Genomic DNA, 21,283 nt, shown 5'->3' with positions numbered 1-21,283 from the left:
TGTGCTATTCAGAACTACATACAGCGCACACGCTAATTGGTGCATTTTCTTTATTTTTTGATGAACAAACAATAATTTTATATTATTAATGGTTGGAATTCTGCATCACCCTGTATATTTTTTTACACACAACTACCAAATATACTATCTAAGTGTTGCACACATGATAAAGGGGAAAGAAAATCTATACATTACAACAAGAAATTTTAAAAAATGAAGTTAGTACCTGTTGTTATACATGAAGCAATTTAACCCTTGCAGGATTGATGAGACCACGTGACACTCATCCTAAGTAGAAAACGTATGTCTTCAAACACTATTTTCTTCAATTTTCTTCAAAACTGTACTACTTGGTGAAAATATGTTGTTAGGCAACATCTCAACAATATAACATATATCATTTTTTCATATATATTATATTGTTGTGCATTGCTCCTAACTACTATATACTAAGGGCTATATCTCCGAAACTTCTGAACATATTTTAACGACATAAAGCTCAAATTGAAGAGCATTGCCCCCATTATGATGCGAGTGCAAGCAGAGTCCCTTACCGTAGAAGAAAAATTACCTTGTATATATAACATTTGGTACTGTTTAACTCTTTTTACAGAATATAACAGATTTTATCCCATAATAAGTCTCATTCCCTCATAACAATAAGGCTGACCAATGACAACCGAGGAGTAAGAACATGTGCAATTCAGAACTACATAAAGCGCACACGCTAATTGGTGCATTTTCTTTATTTTTTGATGAACAAACAATAATTTCATATTATTAAGGGTTGGAATTCTGCATCACCCTGTATATTTTTTTACACACAACTACCAAATATACTATCTAAGTGTTGCACACATGATAAAGGGGAAAGAAAATCTATACATTACAACAAGAAATTTTAAAAAATGAAGTTAGTACCTGTTGTTATACATGAAGCAATTTAACCCTTGCAGGATTGATGAGACCACGTGACACTCATCCTAAGTAGAAAACGTATGTCTTCAAACACTATTTTCTTCAATTTTCTTCAAAACTGTACTACTTGGTATAAATATGTTGTTAGGCAACATCTCAACAATATAACATATATCATTTTTTCATATATATTATATTGTTGTGCATTGCTCCTAACTACTATATACTAAGGGCTATATCTCCGAAACTTCTCAACATATTTTAACGACATAAAGCTCAAATATAAGAGCATTGCCCCCTTTATGATGCGAGTGCAAGCAGAGTCCCTTACCGTAGAAGAAAAGTTACCTTGTATATATAACATTTGGTACTGTTTAACTCTTTTTACAGAATATAACAGATTTTATCCCATAATAAGTCTCATTCCCTCATAACAATATGGCTGACCAATGACAACCGAGGAGTAAGAACATGTGCTATTCTGAACTACATACAGCGCACTCGCTAATTGGTTCATTTTCTTTATTTTTTGATGAACAAACAATAATTTCATATTATTAAGGGTTGGAATTCTGCATCACCCTGTATATTTTTTTACACACAACTACCAAATATACTATCTAAGTGTTGCACACATGATAAAGGGGAAAGAAAATCTATACATTACAACAAGAAATTTTAAAAAATGAACTTAGTACCTGTTGTTATACATGAAGCCATTTAACCCTTGCAGGATTGATGAGACCACGTGACACTCATCCTAAGTAGAAAACGTATGTCTTCAAACACTATTTTCTTCAAAACTGTACTACTTGGTATAACAATGTTGTTAGGCAACATCTCAACAATATAACATATATCATTTTTTCATATATATTATATTGTTGTGCATTGCTCCTAACTACTATATACTAAGGGCTATATCTCCGAAACTTCTGAACATATTTTAACGAAATAAAGCTCAAATTGAAGAACATTCCCCCCTTTATGACGTGAGTGAAAGCAGAGTCCCCTACCATAGACGGAAAGTTTCCTTTTATATATAATATATGATACTGTTTAACTCTTTTTACAGAAAATAACAGATTTTATCCCATAATAAGTCTCATTCCCTCATAACAATATGGCTGACCAATGACAACCGAGGAGTAAGAACATGTGCTATTCAGAACTACATACAGCGCACACGCTAATTGGTGCATTTTCTTTATTTTTTGATGAACAAACAATAATTTCATATTATTAAGGGTTGGAATTCTGCATCACCCTGTATATTTTTTTACACACAACTACCAAATATACTATCTAAGTGTTGCACACATGATAAAGGGGAAAGAAAATCTATACATTACAACAAGAAATTTTAAAAAATGAAGTTAGTACCTGTTGTTATACATGAAGCAATTTAACCCTTGCAGGATTGATGAGACCACGTGACACTCATCCTAAGTAGAAAACGTATGTCTTCAAACACTATTTTCTTCAATTTTCTTCAAAACTGTACTACTTGGTATAAATATGTTGTTAGGCAACATCTCAACAATATAACATATATCATTTTTTCATATATATTATATTGTTGTGCATTGCTCCTAACTACTATATACTATGGGCTATATCTCCGAAACTTCTCAACATATTTTAACGACATAAAGCTCAAATATAAGAGAATTGCCCAGTTTATGATGCGAGTGCAAGCAGAGTCCCTTACCGTAGAAGAAAAGTTACCTTGTATATATAACATTTGGTACTGTTTAACTCTTTTTACAGAATATAACAGATTTTATCCCATAATAAGTCTCATTCCCTCATAACAATAAGGCTGACCAATGACAACCGAGAAGTAAGAACATGTGCAATTCAGAACTACATAAAGCGCACACGCTAATTGGTGAATTTTCTTTATTTTTTGATGAACAAACAATAATTTCATATTATTAAGGGTTGGAATTCTGCATCACCCTGTATATTTTTTTACACACAACTACCAAATATACTATCTAAGTGTTGCACACATGATAAAGGGGAAAGAAAATCTATACATTACAACAAGAAATTTTAAAAAATGAACTTAGTACCTGTTGTTATACATGAAGCAATTTAACCCTTGCAGGATTGATGAGACCACGTGACACTCATCCTAAGTAGAAAACGTATGTCTTCAAACACTATTTTCTTCAATTTTCTTCAAAACTGTACTACTTGGTATAAATATGTTGTTAGGCAACATCTCAACAATATAACATATATCATTTTTTCATATATATTATATTGTTGTGCATTGCTCCTAACTACTATATACTAAGGGCTATATCTCCGAAACTTCTGAACATATTTTAACGACATAAAGCTCAAATATAAGAGAATTGCCCCCTTTATGATGGGAGTGCAAGCAGAGTCCCTTACCGTAGAAGGAAAGTTACCTTGTATATATAACATTTGGTACTGTTTAACTCTTTTTACAGAATATAACAGATTTTATCCCATAATAAGTCTCATTCCCTCATAACAATAAGGCTGACCAATGACAACCGAGGAGTAAGAACATGTGCAATTCAGAACTACATAAAGCGCACACGCTAATTGGTGCATTTTCTTTATTTTTTGATGAACAAACAATAATTTCATATTATTAAGGGTTGGAATTCTGCATCACCCTGTATATTTTTTTACACACAACTACCAAATATACTATCTAAGTGTTGCACACATGATAAAGGGGAAACAAAATCTATACATTACAACAAGAAATTTTAAAAAATGAACTTAGTACCTGTTGTTATACATGAAGCCATTTAACCCTTGCAGGATTGATGAGACCACGTGACACTCATCCTAAGTAGAAAACGTATGTCTTCAAACACTATTTTCTTCAAAACTGTACTACTTGGTATAACAATGTTGTTAGGCAACATCTCAACAATATAACATATATCATTTTTTCATATATATTATATTGTTGTGCATTGCTCCTAACTACTATATACTAAGGGCTATATCTCCGAAACTTCTGAACATATTTTAACGAAATAAAGCTCAAATTGAAGAACATTGCCCCATTTATGACGTGAGTGAAAGCAGAGTCCCCTACCATAGACGGAAAGTTTCCTTTTATATATAATATATGATACTGTTTAACTCTTTTTACAGAATATAACAGATTTTATCCCATAATAAGTCTCATTCCCTCATAACAATATGGCTGACCAACGACAACCGAGGAGTAAGGACATGTGCTATTCAGAACTACATACAGCGCACACGCTAATTGGTGCATTTTCTTTATTTTTTGATGAACAAACAATAATTTTATATTATTAATGGTTGGAATTCTGCATCACCCTGTATATTTTTTTACACACAACTACCAAATATACTATCTAAGTGTTGCACACATGATAAAGGGGAAATAAAATCTATACATTACAACAAGAAATTTTAAAAAATGAAGTTAGTACCTGTTGTTATACATGAAGCAATTTAACCCTTGCAGGATTGATGAGACCACGTGACACTCATCCTAAGTAGAAAACGTATGTCTTCAAACACTATTTTCTTCAATTTTCTTCAAAACTGTACTACTTGGTATAAATATGTTGTTAGGCAACATCTCAACAATATAACATATATCATTTTTTCATATATATTATATTGTTGTGCATTGCTCCTAACTACTATATACTAAGGGCTATATCTCCGAAACTTCTGAACATATTTTAACGACATAAAGCTCAAATTGAAGAGCATTGCCCCCATTATGATGCGAGTGCAAGCAGAGTCCCTTACCGTAGAAGAAAAATTACCTTGTATATATAACATTTGGTACTGTTTAACTCTTTTTACAGAATATAACAGATTTTATCCCATAATAAGTCTCATTCCCTCATAACAATAAGGCTGACCAATGACAACCGAGGAGTAAGAACATGTGCAATTCAGAACTACATAAAGCGCACACGCTAATTGGTGAATTTTCTTTATTTTTTGATGAACAAACAATAATTTCATATTATTAAGGGTTGGAATTCTGCATCACCCTGTATATTTTTTTACACACAACTACCAAATATACTATCTAAGTGTTGCACACATGATAAAGGGGAAAGAAAATCTATACATTACAACAAGAAATTTTAAAAAATGAACTTAGTACCTGTTGTTATACATGAAGCCATTTAACCCTTGCAGGATTGATGAGACCACGTGACACTCATCCTAAGTAGAAAATGTATGTCTTCAAACACTATTTTCCTCAATTTTCTTCAAAACTGTATTGTTTGGTATAAATATGTTGTTAGGCAACATCTCAACAATATAACATATGTCATTTTTCATACATATTATATTGTTGTGTATTGCTTCTAACTACTATATACTAAGGGCTATATCTCCGAAACTTCTGAACATATTTTAACGAAATAAAGCTCACATTGAAGAACATTGCCCCATTTATGATGCGAGTGCAAGCAGAGTCCCCTACCGTAGAAGAAAAGTTACCTTGTATATATAATATTTGGTACTGTTTAACTCTTTTTACAGAATATAACAGATTTTATCCCATAATAAGTCTCATTCCCTCATAACAATAAGGCTGACCAATGACAACCGAGAAGTAAGAACATGTGCAATTCAGAACTACATAAAGCGCACACGCTAATTGGTGAATTTTCTTTATTTTTTGATGAACAAACAATAATTTCATATTATTAAGGGTTGGAATTCTGCATCACCCTGTATATTTTTTTACACACAACTACCAAATATACTATCTAAGTGTTGCACACATGATAAAGGGGAAAGAAAATCTATACATTACAACAAGAAATTTTAAAAAATGAACTTAGTACCTGTTGTTATACATGAAGCCATTTAACCCTTGCAGGATTGATGAGACCACGTGACACTCATCCTAAGTAGAAAACGTATGTCTTCAAACACTATTTTCTTCAAAACTGTACTACTTGGTATAACAATGTTGTTAGGCAACATCTCAACAATATAACATATATCATTTTTTCATATATATTATATTGTTGTGCATTGCTCCTAACTACTATATACTAAGGGCTATATCTCCGAAACTTCTGAACATATTTTAACGAAATAAAGCTCAAATTGAAGAACATTGCCCCATTTATGACGTGAGTGAGAGCAGAGTCCCCTACCATAGACGGAAAGTTTCCTTTTATATATAATATATGATACTGTTTAACTCTTTTTACAGAATATAACAGATTTTATCCCATAATAAGTCTCATTCCCTCATAACAATATGGCTGACCAATGACAACCGAGGAGTAAGGACATGTGCTATTCAGAACTACATACAGCGCACACGCTAATTGGTGCATTTTCTTTATTTTTTGATGAACAAACAATAATTTTATATTATTAATGGTTGGAATTCTGCATCACCCTGTATATTTTTTTACACACAACTACCAAATATACTATCTAAGTGTTGCACACATGATAAAGGGGAAATAAAATCTATACATTACAACAAGAAATTTTAAAAAATGAAGTTAGTACCTGTTGTTATACATGAAGCAATTTAACCCTTGCAGGATTGATGAGACCACGTGACACTCATCCTAAGTAGAAAACGTATGTCTTCAAACACTATTTTCTTCAATTTTCTTCAAAACTGTACTACTTGGTATAAATATGTTGTTAGGCAACATCTCAACAATATAACATATATCATTTTTTCATATATATTATATTGTTGTGCATTGCTCCTAACTACTATATACTAAGGGCTATATCTCCGAAACTTCTGAACATATTTTAACGACATAAAGCTCAAATTGAAGAGCATTGCCCCCATTATGATGCGAGTGCAAGCAGAGTCCCTTACCGTAGAAGAAAAATTACCTTGTATATATAACATTTGGTACTGTTTAACTCTTTTTACAGAATATAACAGATTTTATCCCATAATAAGTCTCATTCCCTCATAACAATAAGGCTGACCAATGACAACCGAGGAGTAAGAACATGTGCAATTCAGAACTACATAAAGCGCACACGCTAATTGGTGCATTTTCTTTATTTTTTGATGAACAAACAATAATTTCATATTATTAAGGGTTGGAATTCTGCATCACCCTGTATATTTTTTTACACACAACTACCAAATATACTATCTAAGTGTTGCACACATGATAAAGGGGAAAGAAAATCTATACATTACAACAAGAAATTTTAAAAAATGAACTTAGTACCTGTTGTTATACATGAAGCCATTTAACCCTTGCAGGATTGATGAGACCACGTGACACTCATCCTAAGTAGAAAATGTATGTCTTCAAACACTATTTTCCTCAATTTTCTTCAAAACTGTATTGTTTGGTATAAATATGTTGTTAGGCAACATCTCAACAATATAACATATGTCATTTTTCATACATATTATATTGTTGTGTATTGCTTCTAACTACTATATACTAAGGGCTATATCTCCGAAACTTCTGAACATATTTTAACGAAATAAAGCTCACATTGAAGAACATTGCCCCATTTATGATGCGAGTGCAAGCAGAGTCCCCTACCGTAGAAGAAAAGTTACCTTGTATATATAACATTTGGTACTGTTTAACTCTTTTTACAGAATATAACAGATTTTATCCCATAATAAGTCTCATTCCCTCATAACAATAAGGCTGACCAATGACAACCGAGAAGTAAGAACATGTGCAATTCAGAACTACATAAAGCGCACACGCTAATTGGTGAATTTTCTTTATTTTTTGATGAACAAACAATAATTTCATATTATTAAGGGTTGGAATTCTGCATCACCCTGTATATTTTTTTACACACAACTACCAAATATACTATCTAAGTGTTGCACACATGATAAAGGGGAAAGAAAATCTATACATTACAACAAGAAATTTTAAAAAATGAACATAGTACCTGTTGTTATACATGAAGCCATTTAACCCTTGCAGGATTGATGAGACCACGTGACACTCATCCTAAGTAGAAAACGTATGTCTTCAAACACTATTTTCTTCAAAACTGTACTACTTGGTATAACAATGTTGTTAGGCAACATCTCAACAATATAACATATATCATTTTTTCATATATATTATATTGTTGTGCATTGCTCCTAACTACTATATACTAAGGGCTATATCTCCGAAACTTCTGAACATATTTTAACGAAATAAAGCTCAAATTGAAGAACATTGCCCCATTTATGACGTGAGTGAGAGCAGAGTCCCCTACCATAGACGGAAAGTTTCCTTTTATATATAATATATGATACTGTTTAACTCTTTTTACAGAATATAACAGATTTTATCCCATAATAAGTCTCATTCCCTCATAACAATATGGCTGACCAATGACAACCGAGGAGTAAGGACATGTGCTATTCAGAACTACATACAGCGCACACGCTAATTGGTGCATTTTCTTTATTTTTTGATGAACAAACAATAATTTTATATTATTAATGGTTGGAATTCTGCATCACCCTGTATATTTTTTTACACACAACTACCAAATATACTATCTAAGTGTTGCACACATGATAAAGGGGAAATAAAATCTATACATTACAACAAGAAATTTTAAAAAATGAAGTTAGTACCTGTTGTTATACATGAAGCAATTTAACCCTTGCAGGATTGATGAGACCACGTGACACTCATCCTAAGTAGAAAACGTATGTCTTCAAACACTATTTTCTTCAATTTTCTTCAAAACTGTACTACTTGGTATAAATATGTTGTTAGGCAACATCTCAACAATATAACATATATCATTTTTTCATATATATTATATTGTTGTGCATTGCTCCTAACTACTATATACTAAGGGCTATATCTCCGAAACTTCTGAACATATTTTAACGACATAAAGCTCAAATTGAAGAGCATTGCCCCCATTATGATGCGAGTGCAAGCAGAGTCCCTTAAGGTAGAAGAAAATATACCTTGTATATATAACATTTGGTACTGTTTAACTCTTTTTACAGAATATAACAGATTTTATCCCATAATAAGTCTCATTCCCTCATAACAATAAGGCTGACCAATGACAACCGAGGAGTAAGAACATGTGCAATTCAGAACTACATAAAGCGCACACGCTAATTGGTGCATTTTCTTTATTTTTTGATGAACAAACAATAATTTTATATTATTAAGGGTTGGAATTCTGCATCACCCTGTATATTTTTTTACACACAACTACCAAATATACTATCTAAGTGTTGCACACATGATAAAGGGGAAAGAAAATCTATACATTACAACAAGAAATTTTAAAAAATGAACTTAGTACCTGTTGTTATACATGAAGCCATTTAACCCTTGCAGGATTGATGAGACCACGTGACACTCATCCTAAGTAGAAAATGTATGTCTTCAAACACTATTTTCCTCAATTTTCTTCAAAACTGTATTGTTTGGTATAAATATGTTGTTAGGCAACATCTCAACAATATAACATATGTCATTTTTCATACATATTATATTGTTGTGTATTGCTTCTAACTACTATATACTAAGGGCTATATCTCCGAAACTTCTGAACATATTTTAACGAAATAAAGCTCACATTGAAGAACATTGCCCCCTTTATGATGCGAGTGCAAGCAGAGTCCCCTACCGTAGAAGAAAAGTTACCTTGTATATATAACATTTGGTACTGTTTAACTCTTTTTACAGAATATAACAGATTTTATCCCATAATAAGTCTCAATCCCTCATAACAATATGGCTGACCAATGACAACCGAGGAGTAAGTACATGTGCTATTCAGAACTACATACAGCGCACACGCTAATTGGTGCATTTTCTTTATTTTTTGATGAACAAACAATAATTTCATATTATTAAGGGTTGGAATTCTGCATCACCCTGTATATTTTTTTACACACAACTACCAAATATACTATCTAAGTATTGCACACATGATAAAGGGGAAAGAAAATCTATACATTACAACAAGAAATTTTAAAAAATGAAGTTAGTACCTGTTGTTATACATGAAGCAATTTAACCCTTGCAGGATTGATGAGACCACGTGACACTCATCCTAAGTAGAAAACGTATGTCTTCAAACACTATTTTCTTCAATTTTCTTCAAAACTGTACTACTTGGTATAAATATGTTGTTAGGCAACATCTCAACAATATAACATATATCATTTTTTCATATATATTATATTGTTGTGCATTGCTCCTAACTACTATATACTAAGGGCTATATCTCCGAAACTTCTCAACATATTTTAACGACATAAAGCTCAAATATAAGAGCATTGCCCCCTTTATGATGCGAGTGCAAGCAGAGTCCCTTACCGTAGAAGAAAAGTTACCTTGTATATATAACATTTGGTACTGTTTAACTCTTTTTACAGAATATAACAGATTTTATCCCATAATAAGTCTCATTCCCTCATAACAATAAGGCTGACCAATGACAACCGAAGAGTAAGAACATGTGCAATTCTGAACTACATACAGCGCACACGCTAATTGGTGAATTTTCTTTCTTTTGATGAACAAACAATAATTTCATATTATTAAGGGTTGGAATTCTGCATCACCCTGTATATTTTTTTACACACAACTACCAAATATACTATCTAAGTGTTGCACACATGATAAAGGGGAAAGGAAATCTATACATTACAACAAGAAATTTTAAAAAATGAAGTTAGTACCTGTTGTTATACATGAAGCCATTTAACCCTTGCAGGATTGATGAGACCACGTGACACTCATCCTAAGTAGAAAATGTATGTCTTCAAACACTATTTTCTTCAATTTTCTTCAAAACTGTACTACTTGGTATAAATATGTTGTTAGGCAACATCTCAACAATATAACATATATCATTTTTTCATATATATTATATTGTTGTGCATTGCTCCTAACTACTATATACTAAGGGCTATATCTCCGAAACTTCTGAACATATTTTAACGACATAAAGCTCAAATATAAGAGCATTGCCCCCTTTATGATGCGAGTGCAAGCAGAGTCCCTGACCGTAGAAGAAAAGTTACCTTGTATATATAACATTTGGTACTGTTTAACTCTTTTTACAGAATATAACAGATTTTATCCCATAATAAGTCTCATTCCCTCATAACAATAAGGCTGACCAATGACAACCGAGGAGTAAGAACATGTGCAATTCAGAACTACATAAAGCGCACACGCTAATTGGTGAATTTTCTTTATTTTTTGATGAACAAACAATAATTTCATATTATTAAGGGTTGGAATTCTGCATCACCCTGTATATTTTTTTACACACAACTACCAAATACACTATCTAAGTGTTGCACACATGATAAAGGGGAAAGAAAATCTATACATTACAACAAGAAATTTTAAAAAATGAACTTAGTACCTGTTGTTATACATGAAGCCATTTAACCCTTGCAGGATTGATGAGACCACGTGACACTCATCCTAAGTAGAAAACGTATGTCTTCAAACACTATTTTCTTCAAAACTGTACTACTTGGTATAACAATGTTGTTAGGCAACATCTCAACAATATAACATATATCATTTTTTCATATATATTAAATTGTTGTGCATTGCTCCTAACTACTATATACTAAGGGCTATATCTCCGAAACTTCTGAACATATTTTAACGAAATAAAGCTCAAATTGAAGAACATTGCCCCATTTATGACGTGAGTGAGAGCAGAGTCCCCTACCATAGACGGAAAGTTTCCTTTTATATATAATATATGATACTGTTTAACTCTTTTTACAGAATATAACAGATTTTATCCCATAATAAGTCTCATTCCCTCATAACAATATGGCTGACCAATGACAACCGAGGAGTAAGGACATGTGCTATTCAGAACTACATACAGCGCACACGCTAATTGGTGCATTTTCTTTATTTTTTGATGAACAAACAATAATTTTATATTATTAAGGGTTGGAATTCTGCATCACCCTGTATATTTTTTTACACACAACTACCAAATATACTATCTAAGTGTTGCACACATGATAAAGGGGAAATAAAATCTATACATTACAACAAGAAATTTTAAAAAATGAAGTTAGTACCTGTTGTTATACATGAGGCAATTTAACCCTTGCAGGATTGATGAGACCACGTGACACTCATCCTAAGTAGAAAACGTATGTCTTCAAACACTATTTTCTTCAATTTTCTTCAAAACTGTACTACTTGGTATAAATATGTTGTTAGGCAACATCTCAACAATATAACATATATCATTTTTTCATATATATTATATTGTTGTGCATTGCTCCTAACTACTATATACTAAGGGCTATATCTCCGAAACTTCTGAACATATTTTAACGACATAAAGCTCAAATTGAAGAGCATTGCCCCCATTATGATGCGAGTGCAAGCAGAGTCCCTTAAGGTAGAAGAAAAATTACCCTTTATATATAACATTTGTTACTGTTTAACTCTTTTTACAGAATATAACAGATTTTATCCCATAATAAGTCTCATTCCCTCATAACAATAAGGCTGACCAATGACAACCGAGGAGTAAGAACATGTGCAATTCAGAACTACATAAAGCGCACACGCTAATTGGTGCATTTTCTTTATTTTTTGATGAACAAACAATAATTTCATATTATTAAGGGTTGGAATTCTGCATCACCCTGTATATTTTTTTACACACAACTACCAAATATACTATCTAAGTGTTGCACACATGATAAAGGGGAAAGAAAATCTATACATTACAACAAGAAATTTTAAAAAATGAACTTAGTACCTGTTGTTATACATGAAGCCATTTAACCCTTGCAGGATTGATGAGACCACGTGACACTCATCCTAAGTAGAAAATGTATGTCTTCAAACACTATTTTCCTCAATTTTCTTCAAAACTGTATTGTTTGGTATAAATATGTTGTTAGGCAACATCTCAACAATATAACATATGTCATTTTTCATATATATTATATTGTTGTGTATTGCTTCTAACTACTATATACTAAGTGCTATATCTCCGAAACTTCTGAACATATTTTAACGAAATAAAGCTCACATTGAAGAACATTGCCCCCTTTATGATGCGAGTGCAAGCAGAGTCCCCTACCGTAGAAGAAAAGTTACCTTGTATATATAACATTTGGTACTGTTTAACTCTTTTTACAGAATATAACAGATTTTATCCCATAATAAATCTCATTCCCTCATAACAATATGGCTGACCAATGACAACCGAGGAGTAAGTACATGTGCTATTCAGAACTACATACAGCGCACACGCTAATTGGTGCATTTTCTTTATTTTTTGATGAACAAACAATAATTTCATATTATTAAGGGTTGGAATTCTGCATCACCCTGTATATTTTTTACACACAACTACCAAATATACTATCTAAGTATTGCACACATGATAAAGGGGAAAGAAAATCTATACATTACAACAAGAAATTTTAAAAAATGAAGTTAGTACCTGTTGTTATACATGAAGCAATTTAACCCTTGCAGGATTGATGAGACCACGTGACACTCATCCTAAGTAGAAAACGTATGTCTTCAAACACTATTTTCTTCAATTTTCTTCAAAACTGTACTACTTGGTATAAATATGTTGTTAGGCAACATCTCAACAATATAACATATATCATTTTTTCATATATATTATATTGTTGTGCATTGCTCCTAACTACTATATACTAAGGGCTATATCTCCGAAACTTCTCAACATATTTTAACGACATAAAGCTCAAATATAAGAGCATTGCCCCCTTTATGATGCGAGTGCAAGCAGAGTCCCTTACCGTAGAAGAAAAGTTACCTTGTATATATAACATTTGGTACTGTTTAACTCTTTTTACAGAATATAACAGATTTTATCCCATAATAAGTCTCATTCCCTCATAACAATAAGGCTGACCAATGACAACCGAAGACTAAGAACATGTGCAATTCTGAACTACATACAGCGCACACGCTAATTGGTGAATTTTCTTTATTTTTTGATGAACAAACAATAATTTCATATTATTAAGGGTTGGAATTCTGCATCACCCTGTATATTTTTTTACACACAACTACCAAATATACTATCTAAGTGTTGCATACATGATAAAGGGGAAAGGAAATCTATACATTACAACAAGAAATTTTAAAAAATGAACTTAGTACCTGTTGTTATACATGAAGCCATTTAACCCTTGCAGGATTGATGAGACCACGTGACACTCATCCTAAGTAGAAAATGTATGTCTTCAAACACTATTTTCTTCAATTTTCTTCAAAACTGTACTACTTGGTATAAATATGTTGTTAGGCAACATCTCAACAATATAACATATATCATTTTTTCATATATATTATATTGTTGTGCATTGCTCCTAACTACTATATACTAAGGGCTATATCTCCGAAACTTCTGAACATATTTTAACGACATAAAGCTCAAATATAAGAGCATTGCCCCCTTTATGATGCGAGTGCAAGCAGAGTCCCTGACCGTAGAAGAAAAGTTACCTTGTATATATAACATTTGGTACTGTTTAACTCTTTTTACAGAATATAACAGATTTTATCCCATAATAAGTCTCATTCCCTCATAACAATAAGGCTGACCAATGACAACCGAGGAGTAAGAACATGTGCAATTCAGAACTACATAAAGCGCACACGCTAATTGGTGAATTTTCTTTATTTTTTGATGAACAAACAATAATTTCATATTATTAAGGGTTGGAATTCTGCATCACCCTGTATATTTTTTTACACACAACTACCAAATACACTATCTAAGTGTTGCACACATGATAAAGGGGAAAGAAAATCTATACATTACAACAAGAAATTTTAAAAAATGAACTTAGTACCTGTTGTTATACATGAAGCCATTTAACCCTTGCAGGATTGATGAGACCACGTGACACTCATCCTAAGTAGAAAACGTATGTCTTCAAACAATATTTTCTTCAAAACTGTACTACTTGGTATAACAATGTTGTTAGGCAACATCTCAACAATATAACATATATCATTTTTTCATATATATTATATTGTTGTGCATTGCTCCTAACTACTATATACTAAGGGCTATATCTCCGAAACTTCTGAACATATTTTAACGAAATAAAGCTCAAATTGAAGAACATTGCCCCATTTATGACGTGAGTGAGAGCAGAGTCCCCTACCATAGACGGAAAGTTTCCTTTTATATATAATATATGATACTGTTTAACTCTTTTTACAGAATATAACAGATTTTATCCCATAATAAGTCTCATTCCCTCATAACAATATGGCTGACCAATGACAACCGAGGAGTAAGGACATGTGCTATTCAGAACTACATACAGCGCACACGCTAATTGGTGCATTTTCTTTATTTTTTGATGAACAAACAATAATTTTATATTATTAAGGGTTGGAATTCTGCATCACCCTGTATATTTTTTTACACACAACTACCAAATATACTATCTAAGTGTTGCACACATGATAAAGGGGAAATAAAATCTATACATTACAACAAGAAATTTTAAAAAATGAAGTTAGTACCTGTTGTTATACATGAAGCAATTTAACCCTTGCAGGATTGATGAGACCACGTGACACTCATCCTAAGTAGAAAACGTATGTCTTCAAACACTATTTTCTTCAATTTTCTTCAAAACTGTACTACTTGGTATTAATATGTTGTTAGGCAACATCTCAACAATATAACATATATCATTTTTTCATATATATTATATTGTTGTGCATTGCTCCTAACTACTATATACTAAGGGCTATATCTCCGAAACTTCTGAACATATTTTAACGACATAAAGCTCAAATTGAAGAGCATTGCCCCCATTATGATGCGAGTGCAAGCAGAGTCCCTTAAGATAGAAGAAAAATTACCCTGTATATATAACATTTGGTACTGTTTAACTCTTTTTACAGAATATAACAGATTTTATCCCATAATAAGTCTCATTCCCTCATAACAATAAGGCTGACCAATGACAACCGAGGAGTAAGAACATGTGCAATTCAGAACTACATAAAGCGCACACGCTAATTGGTGCATTTTCTTTATTTTTTGATGAACAAACAATAATTTCATATTATTAAGGGTTGGAATTCTGCATCACCCTGTATATTTTTTTTACACACAACTACCAAATATACTATCTAAGTGTTGCACACATGATAAAGGGGAAAGAAAATCTATACATTACAACAAGAAATTTTAAAAAATGAACTTAGTACCTGTTGTTATACATGAAGCCATTTAACCCTTGCAGGATTGATGAGACCACGTGACACTCATCCTAAGTAGAAAATGTATGTCTTCAAACACTATTTTCCTCAATTTTCTTCAAAACTATATTGTTTGGTATAAATATGTTGTTAGGCAACATCTCAACAATATAACATATGTCATTTTTCATATATATTATATTGTTGTGTATTGCTTCTAACTACTATATACTAAGGGCTATATCTCCGAAACTTCTGAACATATTTTAACGAAATAAAGCTCACATTGAAGAACATTGCCCCCTTTATGATGCGAGTGCAAGCAGAGTCCCCTACCGTAGAAGAAAAGTTACCTTGTATATATAACATTTGGTACTGTTTAACTCTTTTTACAGAATATAACAGATTTTATCCCATAATAAGTCTCATTCCCTCATAACAATATGGCTGACCAATGACAACCGAGGAGTAAGTACATGTGCTATTCAGAACTACATACAGCGCACACGCTAATTGGTGCATTTTCTTTATTTTTTGATGAACAAACAATAATTTCATATTATTAAGGGTTGGAATTCTGCATCACCCTGTATATTTTTTTACACACAACTACCAAATATACTATCAAAGTATTGCACACATGATAAAGGGGAAAGAAAATCTATACATTACAACAAGAAATTTTAAAAAATGAAGTTAGTACCTGTTGTTATACATGAAGCAATTTAACCCTTGCAGGATTGATGAGACCACGTGACACTCATCCTAAGTAGAAAACGTATGTCTTCAAACACTATTTTCTTCAATTTTCTTCAAAACTGTACTACTTGGTATAAATATGTTGTTAGGCAACATCTCAACAATATAACATATATCATTTTTTCATATATATTATATTGTTGTGCATTGCTCCTAACTACTATATACTAAGGGCTATATCTCCGAAACTTCTCAACATAATTTAACGACATAAAGCTCAAATATAAGAGCATTGCCCCCTTTATGATGCGAGTGCAAGCAGAGTCCCTTACCGTAGAAGAAAAGTTACCTTGTATATATAACATTTGGTACTGTTTAACTCTTTTTACAGAATATAACAGATTTTATCCCATAATAAGTCTCATTCCCTCATAACAATATGGCTGACCAATGACAACCGAGGAGTAAGAACATGTGCTATTCAGAACTACATACAGCGCACACGCTAATTGGTGCATTTTCTTTATTTTTTGATGAACAAACAATAATTTCATATTATTAAGGGTTGGAATTCTGCATCACCCTGTATATTTTTTTACACACAACTACCAAATATACTATCTAAGTGTGGCACACATGTTAAAGGGGAAAGAAAATCTATACATTACAACAAGAAATTTTAAAAAATGAAGTTAGTACCTGTTGTTATACATGAAGCAATTTAACCCTTGCAGGATTGATGAGACCACGTGACACTCATCCTAAGTAGAAAACGTATGTCTTCAAACACTATTTTCTTCAATTTTCTTCAAAACTGTACTACTTGGTATAAATATGTTGTTAGGCAACATCTCAACAATATAACATATATCATTTTTTCATATATATTATATTGTTGTGCATTGCTCCTAACTACTATATACTAAGGGCTATATCTCCGAAACTTCTGAACATATTTTAACGACATAAAGCTCAAATATAAGAGCATTGCCCCCTTTATGATGCGAGTGCAAGCAGAGTCCCTTACCGTAGAAGAAAAGTTACCTTGTATATATAACATTTGGTACTGTTTAACTCTTTTTACAGAATATAACAGATTTTATCCCATAATAAGTCTCATTCCCTCATAACAATAAGGCTGACCAATGACAACCGAAGAGTAAGAACATGTGCAATTCTGAACTACATACAGCGCACACGCTAATTGGTGAATTTTCTTTATTTTTTGATGAACAAACAATAATTTCATATTATTAAGGGTTGGAATTCTGCATCACCCTGTATATTTTTTTACACACAACTACCAAATATACTATCTAAGTGTTGCACACATGATAAAGGGGAAAGAAAATCTATACATTACAACAAGAAATTTTAAAAAATGAAGTTAGTACCTGTTGTTATACATGAAGCCATTTAACCCTTGCAGGATTGATGAGACCACGTGACACTCATCCTAAGTAGAAAACGTATGTCTTCAAACACTATTTTCTTCAAAACTGTACTACTTGGTATAACAATGTTGTTAGGCAACATCTCAACAATATAACATACATCATTTTTTCATATATATTATATTGTTGTGCATTGCTCCTAACTACTATATACTAAGTGCTATATCTCCGAAACTTCTCAACATATTTTAACGAAATAAAGCTCACATTGAAGAACATTGCCCCCTTTATGATGCGAGTGCAAGCAGAGTCCCCTACCGTAGAAGAAAAGTTACCTTGTACATATAACATTTGGTACTGTTTAACTCTTTTTACAGAATATAACAGATTTTATCCCATAATAAGTCTCATTCCCTCATAACAATATGGCTGACCAATGACAACCGAGGAGTAAGAACATGTGCTATTCAGAACTACATACAGCGCACACGCTAATTGGTGCATTTTCTTTATTTTTTGATGAACAAACAATAATTTCATATTATTAAGGGTTGGAATTCTGCATCACCCTGTATATTTTTTTACACACAACTACCAAATATACTATCTAAGTGTTGCACACATGATAAAGGGGAAGGAAAATCTATACATTACAACAAGAAATTTTAAAAAATGAACTTAGTACCTGTTGTTATACATGAAGCCATTTAACCCTTGCAGGATTGATGAGACCACGTGACACTCATCCTAAGTAGAAAATGTATGTCTTCAAACACTATTTTCCTCAATTTTCTTCAAAACTATATTGTTTGGTATAAATATGTTGTTAGGCAACATCTCAACAATATAACATATGTCATTTTTCATATATATTATATTGTTGTGTATTGCTTCTAACTACTATATACTAAGGGCTATATCTCCGAAACTTCTGAACATATTTTAACGAAATAAAGCTCACATTGAAGAACATTGCCCCATTTATGACGTGAGTGAAAGCAGAGTCCCCTACCATAGACGGAACGTTTCCTTTTATATATAATATATGATACTGTTTAACTCTTTTTACAGAATATAACAGATTTTATCCCATAATAAGTCTCATTCCCTCATAACAATATGGCTGACCAATGACAACCGAGGAGTAAGGACATGTGCTATTCAGAACTACATAAAGCGCACACGCTAATTGGTGCATTTTCTTTATTTTTTGATGAACGAACAATAATTTCATATTATTAAGGGTTGGAATTCTGCATCACCCTGTATATTTTTTTACACACAACTACCAAATATACTATCTAAGTGTTGCACACATGATAAAGGGGAAAGAAAATCTATACATTACAACAAGAAATTTTAAAAAATGAACTTAGTACCTGTTGTTATACATGAAGCCATTTAACCCTTGCAGGATTGATGAGACCACGTGACACTGATCCTAAGTAGAAAATGTATGTCTTCAAACACTATTTTCTTCAATTTTCTTCAAAACTGTACTACTTGGTATAAATATGTTGTTAGGCAACATCTCAACAATATAACATATATCATTTTTTCATATATATTATATTGTTGTGTATTGCTTCTAACTACTATATACTAAAAGCTATATCTCCGAAACTTCTGAACATATTTTAACGACATAAAGCTCAAATTGAAGAACATTGCCCCCTTTATGACGTGAGTGAAAGCAGAGTCCCCTACCATAGACGGAAAGTTTCCTTTTATATATAATATATGATACTGTTTAACTCTTTTTACAGAAAATAACAGATTTTATCCCATAATAAGTCTCATTCCCTCTTAACAATATGGCTGACCAATGACAACCAAGAAGTAAGAACATGTGCTATTCTGAACTACATACAGCGCACACGCTAATTGGTGCATTTTCTTTATTTTTGGTGAACAAACAATAATTTCATATTATTAAGGGTTGGAATTCTGTATCACCCTGTATATTTTTTTACACACAACTACCAAATATACTATCTAAGTGTGGCACACATGTTAAAGGGGAAAGAAAATCTATACATTACAACAAGAAATTTTAAAAAATGAAGTTAGTACCTGTTGTTATACATGAAGCAATTTAACCCTTGCAGGATTGATGAGACCACGTGACACTCATCCTAAGTAGAAAACGTATGTCTTCAAACACTATTTTCTTCAATTTTCTTCAAAACTGTACTACTTGGTATAAATATGTTGTTAGGCAACATCTCAACAATATAACATATATCATTTTTTCATATATATTATATTGTTGTGCATTGCTCCTAACTACTATATACTAAGGGCTATATCTCCGAAACTTCTGAACATATTTTAACGACATAAAGCTCAAATATAAGAGCATTGCCCCCTTTATGATGCGAGTGCAAGCAGAGTCCCTTACCGTAGAAGAAAAGTTACCTTGTATATATAACATTTGGTACTGTTTAACTCTTTTTACAGAATATAACAGATTTTATCCCATAATAAGTCTCATTCCCTCATAACAATATGGCTGACCAATGACAACCGAAGAGTAAGAACATGTGCAATTCAGAACTACATAAAGCGCACACGCTAATTGGTGAATTTTCTTTATTTTTTGATGAACAAATAATAATTTTATATTATTAAGGGTTGGAATTCTGCATCACCCTGTATATTTTTTTACACACAACTACCAAATATACTATCTAAGTGTTGCACACATGATAAAGGGGAAGAAAATCTATACATTACAACAAGAAATTTTAAAAAATGAAGTTAGTACCTGTTGTTATACATGAAGCCATTTAACCCTTGCAGGATTGATGAGACCACGTGACACTCATCCTAAGTAGAAAATGTATGTCTTCAAACACTATTTTCTTCAATTTTCTTCAAAACTGTACTACTTGGTATAAATATGTTGTTAGGCAACATCTCAACAATATAACATACATCATTTTTTCATATATATTATATTGTTGTGCATTGCTCCTAACTACTATATACTAAGTGCTATATCTCCGAAACTTCTCATAATATTTTAACGAAATAAAGCTCACATTGAAGAAC

This window comes from Thermobia domestica, chromosome 2 (assembly GCF_964235325.1).
Source record: "Thermobia domestica chromosome 2, izTheDome1.hap1.1, whole genome shotgun sequence".
In the NCBI taxonomy this organism is placed as follows: Eukaryota; Metazoa; Arthropoda; class Insecta; order Zygentoma; family Lepismatidae; genus Thermobia; species Thermobia domestica.
The sequence above is the reverse complement of the archived record's forward strand: the minus strand, read 5'-3'. Positions refer to the sequence as shown.